The sequence below is a fragment of the Amyelois transitella genome, chromosome 5, assembly GCF_032362555.1.
Source record: "Amyelois transitella isolate CPQ chromosome 5, ilAmyTran1.1, whole genome shotgun sequence".
In the NCBI taxonomy this organism is placed as follows: Eukaryota; Metazoa; Arthropoda; class Insecta; order Lepidoptera; family Pyralidae; genus Amyelois; species Amyelois transitella.
The window spans coordinates 5,183,776-5,189,775 of NC_083508.1; the positions used below are offsets into that span (position 1 = coordinate 5,183,776).

At 33.5% G+C, this 6,000-nt stretch overlaps 1 protein-coding gene across 3 annotated transcripts in view; it reads right to left on the reverse strand.

Moving 5' to 3' along the window:
- LOC106139091 (Ca(2+)/calmodulin-responsive adenylate cyclase) overlaps positions 1–5,795 on the reverse strand; it is a 63,276-nt gene extending 57,481 nt beyond the window's left edge. For all 3 annotated transcript variants that reach the window (XM_060954841.1, XM_060954840.1, XM_060954839.1), the window contains exon 1: positions 5,510–5,795. The gene's annotated coding sequence lies outside the window, so the exon portion shown is untranslated. The remainder of the gene's footprint in view (positions 1–5,509) is intronic.
- Between the last annotated feature and the right edge of the window lie 205 nt (positions 5,796–6,000).

Sequence of the window (6,000 nt, forward strand, 5' to 3'; positions counted from 1 at the left end):
TATCAACTAATATGGTACCTTTGTATTATTTTTTTAAGTGTTTTTACCATTGTACTATCCCTTAACTTGATATGTTTCTTTGAGTTACCTGGTTCCCTCATACTGGGGTAAGTCCGCCATTGAGCATTGAGCACTACAAAAAAATTGTTATTTACAATAAAGTATTTACAAACAAATAAACAAACGATATATCTTTTTCAGGAAAAATCATACCAAGTAGAGTTGCCGAACGAAATGATGTACCTTACTGGCAGAGCTGTAATTATTTTGATCAACATTTTCTTGTAAAAATACCTATATCAAAGATAAATTGAAATAGGCAGGCAAATTTAATATTGCAAATGAAAGAAGTATTTTCCTTGACAGTAATTTGAAAAAATGAAAGGGAGGACAGGCTCATAATCCATTTTTACTTGTAAAGGAAAAACAACTAGTTTATTTTGGCGATACGAGTCAAAATTTACGAGTTAACTTTGCTTAATAGGTAAGTACAACGTTTACCATTTACTTATTGCAAGTCTTCAGATTTTGATGATAAACATAATCGGTCAAAAAAAAGAGTTTTCTGTATCTCAAAGGTAAGAGGTACTTCCATAATACTTGTGCAATTATAACAAGACGAGACTATAAACAAAAGATCAACATGACACCTTCATTTAAGTAAATAATTGTTTAGATATTAAGAATTTTTTGTTATGAGTCACAAAAAAAATATATACTTAATGCGTGGTTAATGCACTGGTAAAGTAAGTTTGTATAAGACAATGTTTCGTGAACAATTAGTGAGGCATCCGAAAACCATTAAGAGAGTATAATTAAAGTGCCTAATCGAATTACTACAGGCTTTCCGCAGGAAATTTATTTTCGGAAAAAAAACTTTCCAATTCAATATCACTTTTTAAAAAAGGATTGAACATTTTGCTACATGCAATTTTATATTTTTTCAAAAAAATGTTTTATTTAACGTAACTTGAACTTAACATGTAAGTAACGCAGGTTTTGTGATATGCTTTCATACAAACATTTACGAAAACAAACATTTTCATAACAAGCGGACAATTTTTATTGTTTAATTTAAATCTGGAATAGGTATGTTACTGAGTGGAATAACTAGTTACTTTAGATCAAACGTTCATATAGATAAATTTTAAGAATATAAAAAATAGAAAATGTCTGAGCTCGATTTCCTTGTTGTTGTTTCGAAGCGATTAGCAACTTTGTTCCAATAAGAATAAATAATACTTATTGGAACAAAGTTGCTAAATTGTTATGGCGGCGTATCTAACTTTACCAATATAAACCTAAACATTCCGTTAGATGAACACTAATAATATAGAAAAAATATTTGTTTTTTTTTTTGTATGTTTATGTCGAATAAACTTAAAAACTATCGGAACGGCCATACAGCTAAACGTGGCTTATCAGTTTTCAAGACTTTTCTACCCCCAAGGGATATAGACGTGATTATATGAATGAATGAATAAACTATTGGAATGACAGTCACGAAACGTGGCACAGATATAGAATATACCTTCGGGAATGAAATAAACTTTTTTCTGGAATTTCCCACGGAAGCAAAAGCTAGTTATTAATATACTATAACCAGGTTATATATTTCAATAAAAATTATCAGGAAAATATTTTTTATATGTCGAGTCATAGATGCAAAAAGCAGGTTGAGTATAATATATAAATATCATATCTACTTCTTCGTCTTCTCCTTAACCTGTTACACGGGATAGGCCTTCCTGAAAATGCGGTTCATCAAATATATAATTTCTATAAAGATTGCCGCTGGAATGCATTCGACCTAGCATTTTTATATCTCTAGATTCATTCGGCAGCCGAATGGTTTGAAGTCTTGACCAACTAGTTATCTGGTATCCTCGTTACAAAACCGTAACCCATAGACACAGCTCATCTATCAGCTGTCTTATCTGTTATCGTTTTTATCTACGTCACAATAATTAATTGTAATAAATTTAACAATAACAATAAATATAAATTGAAGTGACAATAATAACAAATATTTAGCTGTTAGCAGAAGACCACCATACAGAGATCATAGCAAATGGAAATATGTATCGCCTATCCTTGCTAGTAGTATATTTATGTTTGTTGTTAATTAGAAGAGTACCTGAGTATAAGCAGTTTCTTTTTGCATGTTATTGTAACACTAAAATATAGCTGAAAAGCCTGAAAGCGACATGTTTAAAGAGGAAGGACAGAAATTTGTACTTGTCTCACATACGAATTGTTATTCACACAGGGTTTCAAGGAGAATCGAACTCGGAGGTCGACTCTATAATGCAGACGAAGACGAGGAACCAATATTTTTGTCTACGCCTCTATACATTTACTTCCCGCGGTATCACCAACCTATTGTAGCGTTCAAGCAGAAATTACTAGATAAGTGCAACTGAAGATATTCAATTTCATTTACAACTCAATTCACTGATTCTCACTTCTTATTTTGGTATTCCTTAGTGTCTTCTACTTTTTAATTATTTTCTTTTATTTTTGATGAATAGATATCGAGTACATAACAATTATGATTTTTATGAATAAAAATCAGCCGCTCCCTTCCTTGCATAAAATATGAAAGTGCACGATCAAGGTGTGGTAAATTTGCCTAAAGAAAAGCGAAGTAGCTTTATTACTTTTAACTTTCAGTTTTATTATAAGTAGGCAAATTATTTTGCGACATGGATTTCTAATTAAAATTTTGATACGTTATTCACAAATGTGAATTGTGACCAAAATTTACACGCACGATGACAGATCGGAGGTGCAGTATAGTTTTAAATCTTCAGCTAATATGAAGATTATTCACTGCAGTCGGTGATAGTAAAGCACTTTTCACTCATGTAAAATTGAGATTTAAATCCCGAAATCTATGTGAGTAAACAGCACTAGTTAATACGAATGGGCGGTCGCTGTTCATTATTCATGTACAAGGCAAAACAAAACAATCCGTCTTGAATGGTCAGTAAATCGCCACACATTAAAATTTTACGAGTAGTTTTGGTTAGCGTTCGGATTTTCACATATCTACGGAGTGATATATATTAAGGTAATCATAAGTTGTCTGTGGTTTTTTTGTTATTAAAACAAATAGGCTGAGAGTAGAGATGATATAAGTCATCCTCACATATGGTGCCTCCATTTTAAAATAAATAATACCAGCAATAGCCAACCAGTGACTAATGCTATGAGCTAACCAGGTACGGCTTTGTTTGCTGCGATGCTCTGTTGATTTTGGCATGCTTTATCTGGCGATTGCTTCGAGATTAAATCTAAGTAATGTTTCATTAAAATATAATTAACAGATATCTTTAAAAGCCAAAATGTGTTTCTGAATCAAATCACAAGACAGAACTTATTTTAAAGCGAAGTTACATATTTTTGAAGACAAATTTTCTGCAGGAAATAGATACAACGCAGAAAAAATACTGCATTTTGAGCAACATCGAATAAAATATTTGAAATGCCATATTTATTGCAAAAACTGGATCACACCAAAGGATAGAAAAAAAAGTTCAGTTTTTGAAAATGTTTTTATTCTGGGATCAGGTTAGGTACTTCTCCGCGGTACCTAAGTAAACTTTATTGAACAATAAATTATAACGAGGAACTCGCTGAGAAATGATTCATTCGATTACGTATCGTTCGTCAAGACTTCAGAGTAACAATAGTTTGTTTAGTAAATGAGAAGCGGACTTGAACCAAAACTCGTAAATGTGCATTCAAATTTAGGTCAACTAATTTACGTTTTTCAAAGTAGGTCGGATAGTTAAATGGAAAATCAGAATAATGTCAAAATTGCCTGATTTCAACGAATATAAAATTTAAACGAAGTCTGATGATAGGAAAGTAACTAATGAATGAAAGGGATGGAAGGTGCTTTAATACTGCAATAAATTATCTAAAGAATAATAATGACTGGATGTCGTAAAAGTTAATAACTATATTACTAAGGTGGCTTTTCTGTAAGCTCTCTGAACGAGCCATTAGGTCGATATACCTGGTAACCAAATTATTTATGTGATAATTGATTTATAATATTAGGTAACCGAGTAGGTATTACTTTTATTTAAGTAGTTTTTCAGTTAAGGATCATTCACTATCTTATTTGATAAATAAGTACTTTTCTCAATATTTGATTTAAGATATCGAGAAATACCTATTGTACTTTTAAAATTTTCTGGAAAGAAATGTAAAACACTCCAACAATAAGGTCAAGGGTTTTGCATTGTGCCTGCTAATGCATCGGAAAACACCGACTGAAAGTCATATAGGAGAGGAACTTTGCAACTTTCTGTGTAGTGAGGAGTGGTAGAGTGAGTGAATGAACCAAGCGGGGCATGCATTTGCGACACCGAGCAAGCGTGACCCCGAAACTAGGTTACGCGCTCCCAGATGCAGCCCTGGACGATTACACGAAACAAGCAAGATTTACAGATAACATCTGTAATCGGTATGATGCTCACAAATTTTATAGGATAGCTATAAACAAATCAAATTTTAATTAATACATCCATTCTAATTAGTATTTTGTTGCCAAACCGTGGAGGTTTATAGTTTTATAGTATTGGAGGAACCCATGAAAGTTTACTTCATTTCATGGGTTCGTTTCTATTGATAAAAGATAATATCTCCTACCCGACCATTTATTAGACTCGCATGCTCCTAAATAATTTTCACGTCGGTTCTTCATTTGAAATAATTATCTTTATTGTTACACATATCCTAAAAAAATGGGATCCGAGTAAGACAATCCTTCATGTATCTGAATAAGCACCCTATTTATTTATAATGATGACTATGCATATGGTAAGTTTAGATTTATTCACGGGTGATCTACTAATGCAGAGATTTAGTTATTTAGTCCAGCTAATCGTGTAGCCTATTGTTTGCATAGGATTTGGGAGATTTATTATCACGTTGTCCTTTTCTTATATTGTTGATTTTTGTTTAATGATCTTACACAGCATACCTACCTACTCGTATCATAAGGAATTACTCTCGTCTCATGTATCAATTATAAGCACATTTTGTCATCTGTCTTTCAAATACTTATGGGAAATCAAATCCTGTATTTTTAGTTCTGCTACATTCAGGTGAAACATAAATCAACACCAGCGCTTCCTGTATGGCTTGTCACTTAGTTCATATTTGAAGGTAATAGTAATCCAGCAGGCTTATACCTTGCAGTGTGCTACGATAGTGGTTGTGGAAATAAATTTGTAGGTCTAGATAACACGAATGTAGCGGTAACTAACAAAACAATTAAAGCAGCTTCTAAAAGGATAAAGCAGAAAACACTAATAACTACAATAAGTATGCATTATTTGTCTTGTTAAATAACCGGATTTGTAATAATCTCATCGTGCTCAGTGAGACGAACACCGGCTATGTTATAAATCATCACATACCGCTGTGACGGCCGCATAATGCACGGTTAGCTCACCAAAACAAAAGTTAAAATAAGCGAGTATTAGCACCTCACCTCTTGAAGGAAGAAGAATCCTCGAGGGCGATGTGCCCGTGCCTCCACGCCGAACGAAACGGGCGGCGCGCTATGAACATAAACACTGCACCAATATGCTTAAAACAACGCGGAATAAAAAACTACAGGTTTAAAAAGTTAACACAACACTAACACTAAATTCTGCCACTGAAATCCAAATGCCTAGTGTGTTTTAGTCACAAATTTAGAAAAACTGCGCGCATGTCAGTTCAACAGTAACAATAAAAAATACGAATTCAATGCAAACAGCGTCTCCCACGACCGCCGCTCGATGACTGGCGACTTGCGCTATTGGTCGGGTAATGTCGAACATAGACGACGACAAAGGGGAAACGCTGTGCGCGGAGGGAATATCCGTCAAACGACTTTTCTCATTGGTCGTTTAATACTGACCGGTCATCTAAAATTAATGAATGAACAATGAGGGGGCTGAAGCGGATTGAGGGTAGTTGTAGACATCTCTCTCAGTA